We start from the raw sequence: 24700 nt of genomic DNA, 5'->3' as shown, positions 1-24700 counted from the left end.
CCTCTGTACATAAGATGTCTTTTTTTCCCCTGACTTCTTTGAAGATTTTCTGTTTGTCTTTGATTTTCTGCACTTTGAACATGTTATGCCTAGGTAGATTTTTGGTATTTGTCTTCACTGGTGTTGTCTGATTTTCTTGGATCTTGAACTGTTTCCCAGTATGGAGAAGACTTACCGTCAATACCAGAACTTAAATGCTGCATTGGAACTTAACGGCTCACGTGCAGTGATTTCCTCATCTGGCAAACACTCAAGTGAGCACTGGAACTTAATTGCTGACCTCTTAGTTGTTTCTGGGTGAGGGGAAGGCTCCAAACAGGCTGAGCTGTGCGGGAAATCTGGGCAGGGATTCGCAATTTCCCAGGGCTCATCCCCCTGCAGCTCTGCGGAGCTGGCCAGTCCCCTCAGCATGGTTCCCGCAGTGATGGAGAGCAGGGCAGCTGCCCTGATCGATCTGCATGCCACCTGCTGTGATCATACCACCCACTCTCATCTCCAGGTCATCCCACCCACTGGTTTAGGCCCTACTGAAACTCCCATGGGATGGGACCAGAACACGCTTTCTGTGAAGTTTCCCAGACAAGGGCGGGGAGATCACAAGTACACTTCCCATTCCCTCCTCCCATCTCAGAGGCCATGGGTCTAGGGATGTGGCCAGCTTGGAGGAGGGAGTGGCATGATCTAAAATGACCATTCTTCTTACTGGTTATGGCTTTTCTAATTTCTCCAGAACGAGGATTTATTTTTTCTTGCTTCTTCTCCATGTTCTGGTGAATTCAGGGTGACAGTCTTGTCTTTGGGTAGTTGCTGGTTGGGCTTTTGTTGGGAGGAATAATGTTGAGGTCTTCTATTCCAACATCCTGCTGACGTTACTCTGCTTTTCTTCTTATAAGGACACTAGCCACTGGACAAGGTTCACACCTTAATCCAGTGTTACCTCATCTTTACTGATTTCATCTGCAAAGACCCTGTTTCCACATATTGTGAATGTGAATTTCACATTAACAGGGTGTGTTTAAGAACTTCAGCATATGTTTTGGGGAAAACAGTTCTATCCGTAACACAGGCTGTCCTCTTGGGTGTGAAATCCAATATTGAAAATTAATGGATAACAACAGCAACACAATACAAGCAGTATTGCCTTGGGTTGAAGCTGTAGGAATGAAGTTTTGAATCATTCATGTAACGAATTCATCCAAGTGAATTATCCATTTGCTTATTGGAAAAAGAATACAGAATAAACAGTGAATAAAGAAAGCTATAAATAACAACAATGACCTCAAATAATTGTGGAAATTAAAAATGTATTGTTTTCTTCTCACTTTTCTATATAACGGTATATGAAAAATGTTAGTGGTTAGCTGCATAGATTTCATGACAGCCAGGCAGAAACAGAGGACAAAAGATACTGCTGAGATTGACGCAGGGATTGGTGGGATCTGGACTCTTTTCCTTGTGAGAATGAGTCTCTTCTTATTCATAACATTCATTTTTAATTTTTAGAGAAGTGCGAGATAGTGCTGTGTTTTCTTCAGGATGAATAAGAGAAGTGTTTCTGGACGCTGAACAGCCACAGTACTGTGGTGGATGTTCCATGACTTCACATCCACACTCCCATTTCTTCCTTTTAAGCAAAGGGTGGCGAGAAAAAAACCTACATTGTCAGACCTCATTACAGACGGCATGCTTTACTTCCACTCTTCATTCAGACCTGGGTTATGTGATGTTGTGACTTTAAAGAGAAACTTGTGGTTCTGGAGCTGGGAGCTGTATGCTGGCTCCCCACCTTAGCACAGTCTCTGGCAGCAGAGGGGCTGGAGCTTACCTGGAAACCCAGATCTGTGCTGAGACTTTTGAAGTTATTTCTGGAAACTCAGCCCATCTGTTCCTTCAGCACCCTCCTCCCACACTTCTGCATGCCATTTAATATCTTACACAATGGACACTAGAACAACATAGGTTTGAACCGTGCAGGTCTGCTTATACCTAGATTTTCAGGTTAACCAAGTAAAAATCGAAAATACAGTATTCATGAGATGCCAAACCCACATACACAGAGGGCCACCTTTGCATATGCATGAGTTCCAGAGAGCCAGCTACAGGACTTGAGCATGCACAAATTGTGGTACACTTGGAAAAACTCACCCCCCACCTAAACCAAGGGATGACTATAATTTATCTCTTTCTATTTAAACTAGCTGGAGGGAAATCTGTTCTCCACAGCTTAACTATGACCAGTACAAGGTATTTACTGTGTGCCTGGTACCTTTTCTCCTTTTGTTAGAACAAATAGAGAGTGGTAATCCAGAATTTGAGTTTGTGGAAGAAAATGTGATTTCTATGATATCCTTTTAAGCATATTTCTGTGCTTTTGGGAGGTAACATAGAGCCTGTATTATCCCTCATGGGAAGATTTCTTATTGCATAAATAGGTATAGAATTTGGTTACTGCAATACCAATATATCTTTTTCTAAATATATATATTTTTAATTTTAAATCCACCCAGAGACTTGGAAATGCCTCTTACATTGAATGCTACAGTAAAGCTGTTTAAGAAAATTGTAGAGCTGAATGTGATGAACTTGATTAAATAGATAACATTATTGTTGATATAGTTTTATTTCAGTGAATTCATCATATAAGATAATAGGATTAAGCCTATAACCATTTTATTATTTCCTGCATACTTTGATGCCTGGGACTTCAGACATAATAGAATTAAAACAGAACTTTTTTTCACTTCAGTGATACATCACAGGCTTAATAATGATGTTGAAGTGTCAGGAACTAGAGCTTATGTTTGGGCCGTTAGCTAGTAGTGGGTGGCTTGAGACAATTTTGATAGAATGAAAAACGCAAGGGGAAATATAAGTTGCAATTTATAGAGAGATCAAAAAACTCAGTGGGCATTTGACATACAATTGTCACTTAAGGGGTTTGGCATGAAACCTGAAAGGACAGTGGAATTATTGGTCTTTGGTGTCCTCAGCTCCTCACTTTGCACTCAGGAGAAAATCAATGTCATGTTCTTACACTCTCCGTAACTGCAAACCCCATGTTCAGCTAGATAGAGCTTATCCCTGGCTGTCCTCAAATTGGTTCTTTTGTTTCCTTTCAGTCTCCTTTACTGTCTCAATTCCGTGCTATTATTTACATTCCTCAAACCCAAGGGTCCATGTGGAGTTGCCCATAGGAAGCAAGAAGAGAAATAATTTTCTAAACTGACTCCAGGCAATTTAGCCTGGCTTAGCAACACTGCAATCTCGCATAAGCTTAAAAACAATTGAGAACAATTTCAATAAATAACTTTATAGATGAATCTGTTTCTTCCTAGAAATGACTTCTACGGACAACAGAGTTCGACTTTCTAAATTAGTCATTTAGCTGGGGACTTTGGTAATTTACTTAGATCACAATTTCATCACTATTCAAACACAGTGTTCCCTAGGTTAAGCACACTCATTGCATCAAAACTTTAATGCCAGTGACACTGAATAAAATCCAGCCAAGAACTATGATGGATAAAACTAGACAAATGCCTTGTATTTTAGGCAGGGATTTTCTTTGCCACTTGCAGCCTACACCAAGGCATTTTAATTTTGTGTTGCCTATGCTGCTTAATGTGTTGCATCATTTTTGTTTGTTTGTTTTTTGTTTTGTTTTGTTTTTTGAGATGGAGTCTCACTCTGTTGCCCAGGCTGGAGTGCACTGGTGCAATCTCAGCTCACTACAACCTCTGCCTCCCAGGTTCAAGCAATTCTACTTCCTCAGTCTCCTGAGCAGCCAAGACTACAGGCCCATGCCACCACGGTCAGCTAAGTTTTTGTATTTTTTTAGTAGAGGTGGGCTTTCACCATGTTGGCCAGGCTGTGGATCATGGTTTAAATACCCCTGGTTATATGGGAGACAGCAAGAGTAGGGTATTTACTTAACTTTTATTTTAGGTTCAGGGGTACAAGTGCAGGTTTGTTACATAGATAAGCTTGTGTCATGGGGGTTTGTTGTACAGATTTTTTCATCACCCAGATATTAAGCCTAGTACCCATTAGTTATTTTTCCTGATCCTCTCCCTCCCACCCTTCAAAACGTCACAGAGTATGTTGTTTCCCTCTGTGTGTCCATATAGTCTTATCATTTAGCTCCCACTTATAAGTGAGAACATGTGGTATTTGGTTTTCTGTTTCTGAGTTACTTTGCCGAGGATAATGGCCCCCGGCTCCATCCATGTCTCTGCAAAGAACATGATCTTATTCTTTTTTATGGCTGCATAGTATTCAGGAATATAAATCATTCTATTATAAAGACTATTTATATATTATAAATATGTAAATGCACTATGTTCATTGCAGTACTAGTCACAATACCAAAGACATAGAAAGAACCTAAATGCCCATCAGTGACAGACTAAATAAAGAAAATGTGCTACCTATACAGCATGCAGTAGAGTAGTTTTAATGCTCCCTTATTTATTAACGCGAGATTCAGAAAAGAAAAAATATTAATTAGTAAAACATGTGCAATAGTAAAAGTGACAGATAAAACAAGTTATTTTAGGAAATATTAAATAAAAGAATTTTAAAAAAGACATTGAACAGAAAGATACAAGACCTATCTTATGTATTTTCTTAGCTCTGTCCAGCCATGGTTTTCTGCCTGATATGATTGATTTCTTCCAGGAAGGTCAGCTTACGTTAAACATGATGTTCATGATTAATTACAACACCTCAGAGAGAAGCTGTTGGCCTTAGTTGGAAGGAGGATTATTGAGCAGTGTCACCCCATGAGACAGAGGCCATGGATCTGTGGTCCTCTGTTTGCTCAGCAAATCAAACCTACTGCTACCTGGCCCCTGATCCCCCAGAATGCTCATGGCAGCACTGCCTGCACAGAATCTGCCTCCCTAGGAGCTGAGCTCCAACTGCTCCCCCAGCACATGTAACTAACTCTGGGCACCAGCCTTAACAAACCCAAGGCATGCAGCTGCTGGACTCTAGAATCCGGCTTCCTTTGGTGGCTACCAGATGGGTTAAGTACGGCAAATCGGAAGTGTGTAAAGATGCACACAAACTATGGCGTATGGATGCTGGCAGAAAAATACAAATCTCTTCCTCCTTAGAGGCAGACTTTTTGATGTGCAGTAATGCAATGCGCAAGTTTTCTCTAAAAATGCCAGCAAGGCCCAGCAACATCTGCCTGTGTTGCAAGCTGCAGAACGTGATGCTGCACGCCTTACATTTACTCTTCTTTCTTCTTCCTGTAACGTTCCCACCTCGCTGTCACTTCCTGCTTCCTTAGGATGGCATCCTTCAATGAAATGTTAGCACATAAAGTTTTGCCTCAGGATTTGTTTTCTAGGAGAACTAAGCTAAGACAGGAAGGCAGTAACAAAAATGCTTAATGAGGAAATCTTAAAGAAGTGAGCATAAGGCCTAACACCAAAGTGTTCAGAGAAAAAGTAATATGAATGAACTGCTAGATTAATTAGACATGAAGAAAACAGAAAAAAGGGCTTACACATGTAAAGAAGTAACGGTGAAATATGAAGTAATGAGAGCAAAAAGCTATTATTTTCTTTTATTCAATTTCTTTTTCTTTCCTCCAAATCTATTACTAGTTAGTATTTGAGATAATTCAGTGATACTTCTTACTTTTTCAATTTCCCATTAAAAGCTCTTTTCAAACATTGGCAAGAAATAGAGGTCTATATAAATATCTCTCAACTTGATACAAATTCACACCAAAATTTTACTTTATATTAAAAATATTTTGCTTACTCCAAAGAGTCAAACTATTGTTGCTGGTTGAGTTTTTACTTAAGATTTTGTGATATTATATACTAACTGATATTCCTAAATGTGCTCATAAATTTTATTTTTTTATAAATGTAAAAATATACCTTACAATAAACTTAAAAAAAAATTAGGTTAGAAAACATGCCATAAGAAGAGCAAAAACAAGAATAACAAGAAAAACATAGAGATTTCTAGTTTAAAACAGCTGAATTAAGAACATTTTCTCTCCTCTTCCCAGAAATTATTCTAAAATAATAATATGTATAAAAAAGAGAAACACAGCCCAATTTTTCTTACAGTCCCTGCCCTAACAATGTGAGAAGGCTGCACAGTTCTTTCAGTGTATCCCACCCCTGCAGGAGGTCCTGTGACCTGCAGGGAATCTCACTTCCCAGGCCTCCTCACTGAATGTAGAAATGCAACTAAACCATAAGAAACATGAAGGGGTATTACCTTACATCTGTTAGAGTGACTATTAGTTAAAAAGAAAAGATAGTAAGTTTTGGCAAGAATATGGAAAAATTGGAACACTTATACACTGTTGGTGGGAACGTAGAATGGTGCAGCCACTATGGGAAACAGTATGGAGGTTCCTCAAAAAAACTAAAAATAATCTACCATATGATCTAGCAATCCTGTGTTGGGGTATATATCCGGAAGAATTGAAGTCAGCATCTTGAAGTGCTATCTGCACCTCCATGTTTATTGCGGCAATATTCACAAGATCCCAGATATAGAAATCACCTGATTGTTCACTGATGAATGAATGGAAAAACAAAATGTGGTTGATACCTACAATGCAATATTATTCAGCCTAAAAAAAGAAAATCCTATCACTTACAACAACATGGATGAAACCAGAAGACACTATTGTGAATTAAATAAGCAAGGCACAGAAGGACAAATACTGCATGATTCCACTTATATGTGATATGTAATATATGTAATGTAGTCAAACTCATACCAGAGGGTGTGTTTGGCTTAGTGTGTTGATCAAATTCTCTATTTTTTAAAATTTGTCTTCTGTCTGGTTGTTCTATCATTATTTAAAGTGGGGAATTGAAGTCTGGAACCATTATTGTAAAATTTTCTCTCTCTCCTTAATTTTGTCAGTTTTTCCTTCTGTATGTGTATCTATTTGTAGGTGAGTAAATGTCCGTAATTGTTATATCCTCTTGGTGTATTGAACCTTTTATTAATATATAATGTCCTTCTTCATCTCATGTACATTATTTGATTTAAAGTATTTTCTCTCTTTTGTGAGCTTTTATGCTTTATTGAGTCTTGCCCACCACTCTCCCGCTTGAGTTGAAAACAGAGATGAGTGCCTTGCATCCTTCTTTGAAGTGTGCTCTTCACACAGATGAGAACCATGCACATAATGATTGCAGATAAGGCCTGCTCTGCCCCCTCTGATTCAGGGGAGCACCTGGAAGAGGCCACGACTCCTGCTCCGTCAGGAACAAGATGACTACCACATCAGGAAGGTGTTGGGTCTAGGGAAAACAAAAATGCCATAAATCTTCTACCACTTTGAAGGAATTGTTTTTCTTCCTTGGGCTTTTGCTTCATTGCTCTGAACCTTTGACTGTTTCCAGAGCCCCCACAAAGTTGCTCCTGCTTCTCTTGTTAGTGATCCCATAGAAAAAGAAGTTTGCAGCTGCCCTGGTCTTGCATCGCTTCAATAATTATTATCAGCTCTATATCTTAGAGTTTTGCTTGCATTGCTTCAAGAATCTAGTTTTTGCGACAAACTTTATAAAAGAATTTGTTTGTGTAAAGGCAAAAGGAAGCAGATAAAACTCACACTCTGCCCCAAAGAATGCTGTATTAACTCACCACATTAAAAAAGTATATTATTTAAATAGCTATTGAAGGAGTAGACTGAAAATAACCAAAACGAACACAGAGGAAATAAATCAAGAACGAGATGTGGGAATAAAAGAGTGACATACATTTTCCCTGGAAAAATGTCATGCAAAAAGATAATAAAGAATGGCATACAATATGTTTGGGTTTATAAATGGCAAACATTCAATTCAATGCTTTCACCTCTTTTATGTACAAAACTTTAAGAGAGGTGCAGAAATGAGTAATATTAATCTTCTTTTCCTTCGCATATGATGATAACATTAGATCAGTTCATTTTATTTTTTCTCCCATTTGGTTTAATTTTAATCTAAAGTAGATGCAGAGCTTGTAAAAGATGAAGTGCTTCCAGTCTCTCACTTCCTTCTGTGTCAAGAGCTGTGACGCTCTTTAGCAACCTGTCAGGTTTTAGTAAGTGTAGCTGAGTGAGAGGGAGGTGATAAAGCACAAGGCCTGTTTGGGAAGAAAGTATCTCACCACTTCATTCAAATATGTTTAAATGGCAATATCCAATGTCGGCTTTGGAGAGGTGGCACCAGCCTCTCAGAAATACTGCCATGGGAACATGAATGGATATATTTCAGTAAAAATGTAACAGCATACAGAAAACTTTAATGATGTAAATTGACAGGAATCTCCCTTCTTAGTATTAATTTTCAGGAAATAATCTAAGAGGTAGAGGAAGCTAAGATACGGCATGTATAATGCATGTACTTATGCTTCAGCAATACGAACTTATGTGTGTATGTATGTGCATTTGTGTGAACTGTTAGAAACTGAAAGCAGCCCAATAAAAATAGATTGTTAAATTGTACTAGATCTGTACAGTAAAATACTATTCAACAACAATGACGGTACAGATTTATATTTGACATAGAAGTCCACTAACATAAAATTAACCTAAAAAACAACCTTCATGAAAGCTCAAATCATACGATTACATTTCCATAAAAAATAAATATGTAAGTGTGGTGGTTAGGCATGCATAATAAAGGCAAGCAAGCAGTATCGTTGGAAAGAGGCTTTTTCTTCCTTTTCTCTTCTATTATATGTTGCCTAGAGTTTTATTATTGCTTTTTCTAAATCATAAAATGTACTCCAGCCTGGGCAACATAGCAAGATCCTTTCTCTACTGAAAGTTTAAAAAGCAAATTAGCCAGGCGTGGTGGCACACACTTGTAGTCCCAGCTACTCGGCAGGCTGAAGAGGGAAGATAGCTCGAGCCAGGAGGTCGAGGCTGCCGTGAGCTGTGATCATGCCACTGCACTCCAGCATGGGTCACAGAGCAAGACCCTGTTTCAAAAAAATAAAAAATTAAACATTAGAAACGTCTTCTTTGAGACACAAAATTTGGATTGTTAGATGGGATGATACAAAGAAGAGATAAATTTGAGTTCAGAGCTGGAGGGCTGGGTAGAGACTGAAATGAAACTGATTTCCAAGGAATAAATACAAAAATTCTAAGATGTAGAGCTGATAATAAATAATAATAGGCCCGGCACAGTGGCTCACACCTGTAATCCCAGCACTTTGGGAGGCCGTGGTGGGTGGATCACGAGGTCAGGAGTTCAAGACCAGCCTGGCCAACATAGTGAAACCCTGTTTCTACTAAAAATACAAAAAATTAGCCAGGTGTGGTTGCGGGCACCTGTGATCCCAGCTACTTGGGAGGCTGAGGCAGGAGAACTGCTTGAACCCAGGAGGTGGAAGCTGCAGTGAGCCGAGATTGCACCACTGCACTCCAGCTCAGGCAATAGTGTGAGACTCCATGTAAAAAATAAATTAATAAATGATAATAAAGAGTTAATTCACTGTTCTCAAAATTGTATGAGTATAGGGCAAAATGAGGCTGGCTTATAGAGGAGAATTCTTGTATTCAAAAATGTTAAAGTCTTTTCTGAATAAAGGAGGCTATAAGGCTTGGCCAGGTTAGCAGTGAGCCAGAAGATGCTGAGACAGAAGTGAAAAGGACACACGTGAGCTCAAAAATCACTGTAAACACATCACGGATATAACGTGGTAGTCGCTGACCCGAATACTTTGCAGGTATTGATTCATTAAGCTTTCATGATATCCAAAAAAGAGAAGTTTTATTGTTGTTATTATTATTATTATTATTATTATTATTATTATTATTATTATTTTGAGATGGAGTCATGCTCTGTTACCCATGCTGGAGTGCTGTGGCGTGACCTCGGCTCACTGCAACCTCCACCTCCCGAGTTCAAGTGGTTCTCCTGCCTCAGCCTCCTGAGTAGCTGGGATTACAGGTACACACCACCATGCCTGCCTAATTTTAGTATTTTCAATAGAGATGAGGTTTTACCATGTTGACCAGCCTGGTCTTAAACTCCCGACCTCAGATGATCCACCTGTCTTGGCCTCCCAAAGTGCTGGGATTACAGGTATGAGCCACCATGTCAGAAGTTCTATTATGTTACACACATAAATCACAGAGAGATCTAGAAACTTGCTCAAGATTAAGTGTCATCACTGGGATTCCCATCTGTGACAGTGGCCCCCAGTGCCCGTGCATTTAACTGCTAGACCACACATCTTAACCACTAGGCAACAAGTTTAACCAGTAGGCCACACAGCTGAACCTCTAGGCCACACAGTTCAACCACTAGGCCACGTAGCTTAAACATCAGGCCATACAGTTTACCCTAGGCCACACAGCTGTTCTAACTTTAGTATGAAAATTCACCAGCATTTCAGAAGACAGAAGGATGATAGCTCAGCACATTGTTGAAAGACAGCAGAGAGCCAAAGCTGAAGTTGAGAAAGTCTTTAGATGTTGGTAAAGTGTAATAAAAATGGTGAATCATCACATAAACTGTTTTTTTTTTTTTTTTTTTTTTTTTTTGAGATGGAGTCTCGCTCTGTCACCCAGGCTGGAGTGCAGTGGCCAGATCTCAGCTCACTGCAAGCTCTGCCTCCCGGGTTCACGCCATTCTCCTGCCTCAGCCTCCCGAGTAGCTGGGACTACAGGCACCCGCCACCACGCCTGGCTAATTTTTTGTATTTTTTAGTAGAGACGGGGTTTCACCGTGTTAGCCAGGATGGTCTCGATCTCCTGACCTCGTGATCCGCCAGTCTCGGTCTCCCAAAGTGCTGGGATTACAGGCTTGAGCCACTGCTCCCGGCCTAAACTGTTAATATTACGTGCATTCTTTGCAGGTAAAAGAAATCAAAATCCTTGATGGATGTTATAATTATTACCATGAAGAATAATCCCTTCTTTGTTGGTAAACAAGCTTACAGGAAAACTTTAAATAGCTGCTTTCTTTTTATTCTCTTGTCTTTCAAATAAAAACTGGCTCTAGATTGGCCCAAGATTGTCAGCCTCTAATATAGAACGTGAAATCTCCAAATCTCCTAGAAAACCTGTAGTTAGAATTTCTAAATAAAAACAACAGCTAAGGCATTGAGGAAATCAAATATTTTTTACTCGTAACATTATGAAGGGAGGGACATTTGGGAAGATGAAATTTGAGTGACCATCTAAGAGGAGCAGGGCTGAGAGATCCAGTGTGCTTTGCTCCCTGTGCAAGTGTAGTTGGCAAAGTTCTGTGGTGGCTCCTATGATTTCTGACACTGTCTGGGCAAGTCCTGAGTATTTTCTCCCCTTGAGTGTGGGCAGAGCCTCTGCATATGAACTATCTGAATATTGGCTCCCTTGATTCTGCTACTTTGCATGTGCAATGGTGAAGACGTTACATTAAATACATGGCAGACCGGGTGGGGGATGAGAGTCAGCACCATGTGCTCCCACCAGCCTGGGAGGAAGCAAATCATCGTGTGGTGTGAACAGCTTGTTGGAGGCACAGGGAGCTTATGTGGGTGGCCTCAGACAGCTGGAAGTGAACTGTAGTGGACAGCTGGTGAGTCAACAGGTGCCCCAGCTGCACCATCAAAAGAGTTGTCCCAACAACTTGAATGGGTTGGGAGAAGGGAACCTGGGCCCCAGGTGAGCAGCACAGCCTGACAGTTTGATCACTGCCTGTAGGACCCCAGTAGAGGGTCCCGGGAGTTTGTACTCAGGCTCCTGACCTACAGACACTGCGGGAAAATAAATTGTGTTGTTTTGGGGGGCCAAGCTTGCAGTAATTTGTTATGGGGCAAGAGTAAACAAATTCAATAAGTACGTGGAGAAAATGGACCTCATCAGAAAATGAAACCAAACAACACAACTGCTGCTTTTTTCTAAATATTGTGGCAAGTCCCTACAGATTATTAAAGTTATTCAGATAATGAAGCCGTTGTTGAAGTTCACGTCTCCAAACTTTGAGCTGTTATTATATTGCCTAACCAGTACACGAAATCATCCTCAGCTTATTATTAAATGCTCATTAAATGTCCATATGCATCTGCTGCTGCACAGAGCTCTGGTACCAATATTCAACACATCACTGGAAAATTGCAGCATATGAGAGAGAAAACACTTGAGTTTCTGTATGAGCAGGGCTAGTTTTCTTAGGAGTCTTCTACTTCCTCGCTTTTGTGGTTAAAGTGAATGAGGAAGGAAAGCTCTAAAGGCAATAGAAAGAAAGAGCAGTCACGGCCGGGCGCGGTGGCTCAAGCCTGTAATCCCAGCACTTTGGGAGGCCGAGACGGGTGGATCACGAGGTCAGGAGATCGAGACCATCCTGGCTAACATGGTGAAACGCTGTCTCTACTAAAAAAAAAAAAAATACAAAAAACTAGCTGGGCGAGGTGGCGGGCGCCTGTAGTCCCAGCTACTTGGGAGGCTGAGGCAAGAGAATGGCATAAACCCGGGAGGCGGAGCTTGCAGTGAGCCAAGATCCCGCCACTACACTCCAGCCTGGGCGACAGAGCGAGACTCCGTCTCAAAAAAAAAAAAAAAAAAAAAGCAGTCACTAAACCTGATTTTGCACTGAAGTTTCAAGAGAAGTATTTTAGGAGGGCCTCACTCCTGGGATCAGAATTTCATCAATGGGGCCTGGGAACTTGAATTTAAAAGCTCCCTAGAGCTTTTATAAACAGCCACTGGTTCAGAAGATAAGCAAGATCAACAAGGGCAACTAAAACTGTACTTCCATGCACTTTAATGATTGAATAAAGTACTTAATTTTTCCAATTATTTCAGCAAATATTAGTACACTGGTGATCCTGAGAAGAAAAACCCTCCCAGCCTTCAAGATTCTCACAGTCTAGGACAATTACCGTAATAACCATGTGCTAAGTTTTATACCATCATTTGAAAAAAGTACTCTGGAAATGTCGAAAAAAGTACAATTAGGATTGCCTGAACTAGGAATGGAGGTTGGGAAAGAAGGGAAAATTGATAGAGGAATGATTTTTAAGTAGGACACCGTAGTTTGCATCAAATCAATGAATATGAGCAAGTTACTTCTATCATTCATTCAACACCTATTCATGAAGAGCCTAAAAGACAGTAGCGTATTGTGGTTAAGAGTTTCTGTTCAAACAAGAGATGGATTGATGCCTAACTCTGATTTCTAATGTTCCGTTTTCTCCTTTTTGTGTTAAAGAAGAAAATAGTGAGTAGCCCCACAGAAGTCAATAATCAAGAGGACTCTGCTTGGGCAAACACCTAGCACACTTCCTGATACACAGAAAGACTGGATTTATATGGTTGGTCGTCGTAGACATTAGCAATGTTGCGGCTATGGCCCCCACAACTGCAGCTGTAAGAGGAAAGTGAGAGATGGGACTCTGCTCTCTGGAAATTCTGGTTGTGACACATAGGTAATTTCAGTGGTGCATGACTACCATACTAGAAGAATATCAATGCACTGTAAAAAACAGAGAAGAGAGTGTTCAATTTTGTTTGGAGAAATGAATCAAAGCTTTTCAATCAAGTGGGTATTTTAGTACATTTTGAGTATTGACTGGGAGTTTACTAGGCAGAGAAACAGAGCTATGAAAACCAGGTATTTCAGGTAAAGGTAAAGAGATGATGAAAGCGTTCACCTTAGGACAAGCTTTCAGTTGACATAACCTGCTCCTTCGATTTCTTAGTGCATTGTTTTAGTACAGTCCAACATGCAGTATCCACAGATAATTTTTTAGCATATCAATGAATATGCACATGAATTTTTTTAATTTCTGAAAACAATTATTTCTTTAACAAACATACCAACATTTTTTTTTGTACACTCAGAATCACTTGTTTAACAACATGTAGTGCCAACCATGCGCTTAGCCCTGATTACTGATAGCAGAAGATGCATGATCAAAAAAAGAAGTACCAAAATCTGAATCATTTTTTCAACATGTAAGAAACCTCATGAGTTGTGTAAAGTATATATGGACTAAAGGGAAAGAAATATTTCATTCTGGAGAGAACTAATTCCCAAATTCAAAGAATGGATTCATTTTACCATGGAACCAGTGTGTGCAGGAGTCACAGCGGAATGAATGAATCTCACCCCTTCTTTCTCCAGATGCTACGGATTTGTTTGTTTGTTTTCATTCCTTTTTTGATCTCTGGATCCAATGAGGATTCATAAAGAAACATTTTCCCTTAGATTTCTATTCTGTAAGATTCAAGGGTCCACTTCCTGACCCTTGGCTTATATATCACAATATATTATCTCTAAGGAGATTAATTGTGAATCAGAGTGAGAAAAACTAATTGGGTTATAAAGATATTTTTTAATAAAAATGTCATCGTAGCAAAATTCTGTGAGCTTCCAAAGCCAGTAGGAGTAGGGGTCTTCTACCATAAGTGGGAGATGTTTCAACCAGTCACCCCATTCATCAACCCAGGTGTATCTGTCTTTCTATGGTGAAGATCAGAAATTTATGCCAATACGAGTGACAGGTTTGGAACGAAAATTGCCTAAAGATTACAAAAATTAAATAGTTGATGGCACGTTAAAATCTTATCTACTAGGTCCACATATGTTTGGCAGCCAGAGACTTTGTGGGGAACAATGACTCATGGTCTGATTCCTTTAATCAGGAATACTGGGGTGAAAAAAGAAACCCTAAACTGTTGAAGAAAAAATTTTACCTTGGTTTGGTTGGTGGCTTAACTAGACAACTCATTTTGAAGTAAAATGTTACCTTGCCAATAAATCATTTGCACATGTTCTGCTATGCAGAGCATGTTTCCTTCAGAAAATAACTTGGCATTTTGAACAGTGGATTTCTTTCTTACAAATTTGATTTGCTTAGTGACCAAATGACCAGTGGCTAGTCCACAAATTCGATCATGCAGAGTGTTCAACTGAGAGTTAATACGTGTGACAAATGTAGAAATGGTGATAAAACGTCCATTTTTTAAAGCTTTACAGTGAAATTAGTTCTGGAGCAAACTTGAAATATTTTTAGCTGTTGTAGGACGTGGCATACTGTAGACGTTATGTGAGAGTGGTATTTCTGATTTCTGTCAAATCCACTTTTTCCTAGATTTCTACTGGATGTTTTCAGTATTTTTTTTCTTGGGCAGAATGACTGTTGGAGAATCGTTTCAGACCTCTTTCAGAAAAATGTATGGAACACAAAGTTGCAATACACTCCTCTCCCAACCCAAATATGAATGCATTTAAAATAACATATACAGAAAGTTACACTTTTAAAATAAAATTTATAAATAACTCAATTATTATGTTTTACCATTGAGCTCTTTTATACTTACAGAATGTTTTTTGCTGTTGTCATATCAGAAAAAAATTTCCATATCACCTTTAAATAGAAATACATAAAGTCTTGCTTCAAAAGAAATAAACAACCCTTTTTAAATGTATGCAGCATTTTTATTTTCTCTGAACGATTCATAAATGTTGAACTAATTCTGTTAGCCTATATTGGAAGTCATTGATGATTTATAAGTAAATTGGTTTGATTGTAAGTACTTGACACAAACTTTAGCATAGTTGTGAAATTCTGTCTAGATTAAACTTATTCCATAGTGGTAACATGGTAGATGCATTCTTATTAAAGTAAGCAAACATATTTAAAAGCTATTGCCTTATTTTGACTATCTGCAAGCCATATATTGAATAACCTCTGAGATCTTGAGACTGGAGTAATTCTTGAGTCAACCTGTAGATTTAAGTTATACCATTCTGAAAAGCTAAAGGGCTTAATTACCGCTATTCAGAAATGACTGGCATTCTCCTTCCCTAATTTATGAATGCACTCTATTTCACATTTCTTATTTAAAAATATGTATTTAAAACCACAATAAGAAAACGACTTCCCTTTCTTCTTTTTAGTTAAAGTGCACTGCATAAAATTAGTTGGGTTTAGAGGTAATACATTTCTGATCCATGACCTCTCTACTTCAGTTCTACACATGATATTTCAGGTAATTATCTTATTGAAGTTGGGAACGGATTTTGACTCATTAAAAAGAACATGCTTTTCCAAAGGAGAAAGAGGCAGAGGTGGAATCATAGACACTTGATTTTCTGCTCAGGCTATGTGGTATGAAGTGTCTGTTCATGCATTATAGTTTGGGCCATTGTCCAGCCCATTTCCCATTCTCTGAGAACTGACATCTCAAGTCCAAGATAAGATGCTGCATTGGGTCTCTACTAGATGAGCCTGACCACAATTGATTCTTTAATCCTAATGCTTGCCTGACTAATACCACAGATGTCCTTTTGCTAAAGAGTTTATGAAGCCAGTTTAATGATAGAGCCCTAGAATAGAAGTCTATGGATTTCTGCTGCTAAATTCCTTGCAGAGACCCCAGGCCCTGTTCTTTCTAAGGATTAGATGAACAGGTCTTTTTCTTTGATTCTTTGAGATACCTGAAGATGTTTCCAAAGTGTACTCATTTTCTGTAAAATAGTGATGTTTCCCTTTCTTGAAAACTATAGATTCTTCAGAGGAGAGTATTCAATTATCAAAGTTATGATAGTTCTTTTGAGGTAACCGCTATAGGCAGTAAAATATTTTCCCACTCACTAGTTGAAGGAAGGTACAACATGAGAAAAGGCTATAGTAGTATTTTGAAATCAACGTTATTTCTCATGCTTCCCAGAATTATATTATCCGACTTTACATTTTTCAAATTTGGAACATTATAAGAAATGTTTATGATAAATAAAAGATGCTAAATAATGGTGAAAATGGCAAAAGCAGTTTTAAAGCAAGGTTACAAGGTGCTAAGTTTCGTTTCAGCATTGAAATCAACGAAACCAGTTCAATTAGAAAACCAGGCTGCATATGATGCCTACGCATTTCATGTACTGTTTCTAGCCTACATTTTACAGTAAACATTTTTTTACTTTTAATTTTGCAAGTCTACAAATTTCAGTTGTGTGCCTGAAAAATAGCTTTATAGAGCCATATTCTTCCCTTTCTTACATTGCCTTCTTGTTTCTTACATTTTGCATTGTACCAACCTCTGCTTGGTATTTATTTTCTCCAGACTTTTTCTATCAGATGTACTGGATTTTTTTCCAGACATAAAAGATTAGTTTTATCTGAGCAGTAGCCATGTCCTGATATATGAAAGTTACTGCAATGTAAATTCAAAATGATGTAGAAAAAGGCAAATCTTGGCTGGGCATGGTGGCCCACGCCTGTAATCCCAGCACTTTGGGAGTCTGAGGTGGGTGGATCACTTGAGGTCAGGAATTCAAGACCAGCCTGGCTAACATGGTAAAATCCCATCTCTACTAAAAATACAAAAAAAAAAAAAAAAAATCTGGGCATGGTGGTGGGCACTTGTAATCCCAGCTAGCTGGGGGGCTGAGGCACGAGAATTGCCTGAACCAAGGAAGCAGAGGTTGCAGTGATCCCAGATCGCACCACTGCACTCCAGCCTGGATGACAAGAGTGAGACTCTGTCTCCCCCCCAAAAAAAGAAAAGAAAAAGGCAAATCTTGCAGATGTGTTATCTTTTTAAAAGTTACATAATTCCAAGTTGGTTTAGAAATGTCATATTTCTTTTCTCTCCATGTTTTTCTCCCATAAGACTTGTGTCCTATAAAAGAGACATTTTATCATCTTTTTTCTGTGGCCCCTTGTGCACCTGGATAGACCCAAGACCCAAGCACCTGGATAGCCCACCATTGATGCGGCTACTGCAGACATCGCTCAAGGAAGACAGCTGCGTTTCATGGCAATCTCCTTCTGAAATGTTACAGTGAAATTTTCCCAGGAGACATACAGGTCTTGCTTGTGCAAACTTCTGAACTTTCAACATTAAGCATCCTTACTTGTAGAAAACCTCAAAGTGTGATAAGTAAAAAGTTGCATTAACATAGAAAGAAGCAGAGAATAAAGTGTGTGTGTGTACATGTTTGGAAAATTACTGAAAATGTTTCAAAATAAATAGAAAAAATCTAAATTATTAGTTATTTTATAAAATGCTAGGCACTAAGGCATCCAGATTTCATGTAAAAATGTTTTAAAATTTTAAAAACCATGCACTTTACTTGTGAGACATAATTGTCATGTTTAGACTTCAACAACATGATACTTTTTAGTATAATAAAAGTTCTAAAAACATGAACTTTACTTGTAAGACATAATTGTCATATGTAGACTTCTGCAATGTGATGCTTTTTAGGATAATATAGAACAGACTGAAATATTTGTCTTACAGACTTGTTTTCCATGCATTATGCCTACCATGCAAAATGCTGACTTGGTGGGGCTTCACCTTTCCATCACCTCAACATAAATCTTCAACATCATTTCTTTATGACTTTGGTCATACTAGCAGTTACTGAGTGAAAGTTTTATTGACTTATTTGTTGCTTACAAGGGATTCACAAAAACCCTATCAAATTACTGCAAATTTGAGGATACCCTTTAAATTGATTCTGAATCCAAGAAAGATTAAAGAAGCTTGCTCTGTGTGGAATGGGGGAGCAATCTAGGTAGTGCTTTTGAAGTAAGTCTTGCTTCCTGTAGTGAGAGAGGACATAGAGGTCAACATGTCAAACATCTTAACGCTTGTGTTTATTTGTATTTTTACTCAACGAAAATGTTTTGGAAGACAGGGTTAGGATAAGTGTCTGGAGTTCTTAAGAACACGATGGTATCAACTGTCAACTTAAAAGCAAGGTGTACAGAAGCAATCTGATGCCCTTTCATTTGCCCTGACTAATGGGTACCACTGTGTCTCTGGTGCTTTCATAAGATTTGATCAAGTACCATTTGCCTAAAGTGAAATGGGGACTACTTCCTCAGGCAGAAGCACTGTGTGTGAATTGGCTCGTGATGCCTTTGCCAACATTTCTCTCAGTTTTCAATGCACAAACACACTGAAATGAATCAAGGAAACGTGATCTGTGTAATGTCAGTTCTGGATACTGTAACAGCAGCATAGTAACGAAGACGGCATTGTGTTGTGCTTAGAATTACGTTCCAGCTCAAAAAACGTACTTAAGTGACCTGGTTGTGCTTAGAATTACGTTCCAGCTCAAAAAACTTACTTAAATGACCTGGGACATGTACTCCTCATGTCTAAAGCGTCTCGTCACCATTTAGGAGAAAGGAGTCAGATGTTTGTTTCTCTTTATATTTCTTAGAGAATTAATATGGTAGATCCTTGAAAAGGAGAAAGAAAGGGAAAAACTAAAATATTAAATATTAACCAAATAATATGACTGTAGAAGTGCTATTACTTCTTGTAGCTGATTGGTAGTAATGCAAAAATATATCCCAAAATACCTGTAGACTCAATATGTATAATGGGAAAAATTACTTTCTGGAGAGGTTATTTTCAATAAGCAAATTTATTCGTTTGGCCAAATATGAAATTTATTGTGCCCTTATCATAATATCAACCCTTTGCAATTCGAGATGATGATTTCATAATTATAGATTAGTCTTTACAGAGTATAGCAGGCTGGGCGCTATGGTTTACACCTGTAATCCCAGCACTTTGGGAGGCCGAGATGGGCAGATCACCTGAGGTCGAGAGTTCGAGACCAGCCTGAACAAAATGGAGAAACCCCTTCTCTACTAAAAATACAAAATTAGTTGGGCATGGTGGCACATGCCTGTAATCCCAGCTATTTGGGAGGCTGAGGCAGGAGAATCACTTGAACTCGGGAGGCAGAGGTTGCGGTGAGCCGAGATTGCACCATTGCACTCTAGCCTGGGCAACAAGAACGAAACTCCGTCTCAAAAAAAAAAAAAAAAAAAAAAAAAAAAAAAAAAAATAGTACAGCAACGTTGATTATCAGTAAATTTGGGACACAACTGGAATTAGAAGAATTAGAAGGATAAAAGTTGTAACTCACCAGTGGAGCTGACCTCCAATAATAACAAACAATTTAAAACTCAGAGTCCAGGGGAGTTTTGTTAACCTTGGCTTATTTTTTGGTAGGAGAGTAGAGATGGCAACATAGGATCTTAAACATCATGGAGAAGTTAGTTGCTCAATGGGAAAATCAAGAGCAGGCAAACACTTCATGTTAAATCCCAGGGAAAAGATTGGTACTCCCTTGGTACAAGGTCATCAATAACTCCCCTGGGACACAGCAGACACCATCATACACAGAAGTGTTGAATTTTTCAAATTTCAACTTTCAGAGAAAAAAACGAAAGTTTCTGTCTCCTTGTGGGCACTGAAGCATATGTCCAAAAGTCATTGGGGGAGACAGGTGTAACTGTTATCTACCTGCAAAGATGAAATTGGTGATGGGTGTAAATAAAAGGACACTCATTAAAAATGTCGAGAGAAAGTCACTGCCAGGTAAAATATAAGAAAATGGTGCATTTTTTAATTTACTCATTATCCTCATTTAGGATAACTCTATGAGGAAAATATAAACCCAGACCTAAGGGAAACATTCACATTTTAAACTGGCTTAAAGCACTGGGATAGCACAGTGAAAAGAGCCATACTGATTGATTCACTCATAATTAGAGTCTGAAAAGCAGGCTGTAATTGCCAAGATGCTCTTAAGCATGTTTACTTTCTGTGGGGAACTAAGAAAGGAGATGTAAACATGGTAATTAAAGGGTTATTTTTTGTCCCTTCGTATTCAAAAATGTTATTATTCAAAAACAACCTGATTTGTATGTGATTGGAATAAAATATTGAAATTTTTGATTTTCTCCTGCACTAAAGGGGATTATTGGTATAGGTAATTGATCACACATATAATTATTATTATTATTATTATTATATTTATTTATTTATTTTTTTGAGACAGAGTCTCACTCTGTCGCCCAGGCTGGAGTGCAGTGGGGTGATCTCGGCTCACTGCAAGCTCCGCCTCCCGGGTTTACGCCATTCTCCTGCCTCAGCCTCCTGAGTAGCTGGGACTACAGGCGCCCACCACCTCGCCCAGCTAGTTTTTTGTATTTTTTAGTAGAGACGTAGTTTCACCATGTTAACCAGGATGGTCTCGATCTGCTGACCTCGTGATCCACCCGTCTCGGCCTCCCAAAGTGCTGGGATTACAGGCTTGAGCCACCGTGCCCGGCCCACACATGTAATTATTAACACAACAAGGGCTAGTGTTTAATAAAGCCAATGCCTCAGCCATGATCTGTGTGCTGAAGTTCACCTTCATTCCCTCAGGTTTATGCTGTGCAGCTTCCTAACCCATTGAAAGTCAAACATTGATAGTTCTCTACCATACAGTGTGTTAACATTCAAAGTGCACACCTGGGTCCTAGAATAACAGCTACAGAATTAGTTGTTTCTACTGAGACCAATTTGTCTTCATAATTATATCTATGTTTGGTCTTTGCTATGGTCTGAATGTTAGTGTTCCCCCTAAATTCATGTGTTGAAACCTAATACCCAATGTTACAGTATCAAGAGGCAGGAATTGATTAGGTCATGGGGGCTCCACCTTCACAAATGGAATTAGTACCTTTGTAAAGGAGGATGGGGCAAGGTCTGTTGACCCTTCTGCTATCTGAGGATGCAGCCAGAAGTTGCCTTCTTTGAAGAACAGAGCAAGCCCTCACTAGACACTGAATTTGCTGATACCTTGATATTAGGATTCCCAGCATTCAGAACTGTCAGCAGTAAATTTCTGTCTTTTTATCAATTAACAAGTCTAGAGCATTTTGTTACAGCAGCTCAGATAGACTAAGACAGTCTTAATCTTTAGACATTAGGAGGGCAGGAAATTATATGAAGAAAGAAATCCAGATAGTTCAATAGATACACAGTTAACCCTTAAACAATGCAGGGGTTAGGAATGTCAGATCCTATGCAATCAAATGTTGAAAACCTGCCTATAACTTTGTGACTCCCTGAAAACTTAAGTACTAATAACCTACTGTTGACCAGAGGCCTTACTTATAACATAAGACATATTTTGTAAGTTATGTGTTACATACTGTATTTGTAAAATGAAGTAAGCTAGAGAAAAGCTTTTTAAGAAAATCATAAGGAAGAGAAAATATGTTTCCTATTCATTAAGTGGTAGTGGATCATTATCAAGGTCTTCATCCTTGTCATCTTCACGCTGAGTGGGTGGAGGAGGAGAAGGATGAGGAGGGGTAGTTCTTGCTGTCTCGGGGGTGGCAGAGGCAGAAGAAAATCCTTGCTTAAGTGGAGCCCTGGCAGGTATAGGCAGAAGGAGGAGGTGGGGTTGCAGACGCTGGGGTGGTCATCAGCTGCTCATTGGCGCTTCTGGATTTTGTTTGACCCATGCCTCCTCTCCACCTGGAAACACAAGGAGACTTTGATGTCTTTGACGTCCAGAGGGAGCTGCTGCCGCCATAGTTCCAAGCTGGAAGTCACTAGGACTTCTCTCAAACTTGCGTGCTGAGAAGGCTCAGATGTTGGCCTCAGCTCTTAGGCTGAACTGAGCAGATCCACCCATGAAAACTTTGTGTATTGAAACAAAGAAAGGAGTCCATCAGAAAGCAACACCTATTATCCTGGGCTTGGCAGCAAGGATGAGGACAGAGAGTGGAAATCCTGCAATCTGAAAAGCAGACTGACCGGTGAAAAAGAAGCTGAAGATGCCCCCTCATCTAGAAATGTAAGTAAGAGCCAACAACTGCGCAATCGAAGACCGAGGACCAGAATTCCCAGGTGAAAATCATTTACTTGAAAAAAAAAAAAAAAGAAGCCGAGCGGGATGGCTCACGCATGTAATCCCAGCACTTTGGGAGGCCGAAGCGGGTGGATCACTTGAAGTCAGGAGTTCGAGACCAGCCTGGCCAACGTGGTAAAACCCAGTCTCAACTAAAAATGCAAAATTAGCCGGTTGTTTTGATGGGCGCCTGTAATCCCAGCTACTCAGGAAGCTGAGGTAGGAGAATCGCTTGAACTCGGGTGGTGGAGATTGCAGTGAGCCGAGATTGTGCCACTGCATTCCAGTCTGGGCAACAGAGCAAGATTCCATCTCCAAAAAAAAAAAAAAAAAAAAAAAAAGGACATGGTTATAGCTTGTGGGCAGCTGCATAGCATGCCATGCAAAGAAGAACAAAATTTTTCAAATAATCAAGATTGGAACTCTGGCTTATCAGGTCTTACTTTTCAAATTTCTAGCTAATCAGATCTATGCTGGAGCCACATTTACTGACCTACCATCACCAAGTGTTGTTCCCAAACCACCAAGCTGCTGAGTTCCTATTTCGTTTAATCCTTCTGATAAAGAAATAATGACATTTCAACTTAAAACCTTACTTAAAATACAGGTATAAGATAAAGTCCTCATGTTTAAAGTTTTTTATAGTTACAGATAGTTGCTAATTGGTCTGAAATTCACTAGGGAATTAATCTATTTGTGTAGAACTGCTAATTAATGTAAAAATACAGTTAGATTTCATCTCAGTGGTTTATGGATTGTGTACACTGTCATGTAATGGTAATATCAGCGTAACTTTAAATCGTAGTAGTACTTGGTATTAAGTGTTCTCAACTGAGTAACTTTTAAGTGAAATCATTCAAGTTTAGATCTGAGGGGGAAGTAAAGGAATCAACTTTTTCTGTTGATTGTTGGGGGAAAATAGTAATTTAAGATTATCATTCATGAGCCAGTAGATTGTCCGAATGTGAATCATATTATAAGCGTCTAGCTAAGTGATACAATATCAGAGAACTAGGTCTCGAGACCTAGGTAATCGAGAACTAGGTAATTGTGTGAAAGTTTAGTGTACTAGAAACACCCAAGCCAGTAATACGCCAACAACCTGATGCACTGCCAGAAGAAAATGTGAAATTGTCTTCATATGTGCATTTTAGTATATTGTACATTGGTAATGTTAAAAAGGGCTCTTGGGACTTACTTGAATGAGGCATAAAATACACCAATGGTTCTGTTTCTCAGGTACAGTGGATATAGGTGTCTGCCAACAAATACACCAAAATTATGTTTTACAGAAACAGTATTTAATGGCTACTCACTTTCAAAATACACTTTTGTATCACAGCACTGCAGAGCCATTCTGATAGTGATCGTCCTCATCATTCCTGCCAAGCTTGCTTTAGGGAATTGGATAATGTGAAAGTTTTAAGTACCTAGGAAAGAGAGAGCCATGTAAATAGATGTAACTTGTAGCACACGTAAAGCCTTTATCCTACAAAAATGCAATATTTTAATATGGATTTGCTAAATGTAAGACCCTGGACTGTTTGTTATACTATGACCTAATTCTAAAAGTTCAAAATAATTTGTTTTTAAAATTTCCCCTTGTGCTAAAGTGCCAGTATATATATATACACTATATATATATACTGCCAGTATATATATATGTATATACATATATACCTATGTGTATATATATAGACACACACACAGGCATATATACACATATATATGTTATAATTTTATAATTGATTTGGTTGTAAATTATATTTCAAAGTAAATCCTTGTAATAAGTTTTATAACTAAAAAGTTTTAAAGCCGCTGAAACGTAATTTTTAAGAGATGTTAAATGCAGTATAGGCCTGTTTTTATTTTCCTTCTCTAAGCCCAAAGATGAACTAAAGGGTTTCTCCAACCTTAAAAATTCTTTTTGGCTTTAATCCAGTCTTAGAATCTATGGTACAAAGGTAGTTTAGTGTGCAATACTAGTGATGTCTGTTTCTATTTGGTCAAGAGTAATTGCAACTGAGACTGAGGGGACTGCATATGCAAAAGATGTAAACTTTTGCATA

At 38.8% G+C, this 24700-nt stretch overlaps 1 pseudogene; it reads left to right on the top strand.

The window, feature by feature from the left end:
• Positions 1-424: 424 nt before the first annotated feature.
• Positions 425-23244, top strand: LOC115899600 (annotated as a pseudogene).
• The last annotated feature ends 1456 nt before the right edge of the window (positions 23245-24700 follow it).

Source organism: Rhinopithecus roxellana, chromosome 9, assembly GCF_007565055.1.
Source record: "Rhinopithecus roxellana isolate Shanxi Qingling chromosome 9, ASM756505v1, whole genome shotgun sequence".
In the NCBI taxonomy this organism is placed as follows: Eukaryota; Metazoa; Chordata; class Mammalia; order Primates; family Cercopithecidae; genus Rhinopithecus; species Rhinopithecus roxellana.
This window is presented reverse-complemented; position numbering and strand designations above follow the sequence as displayed.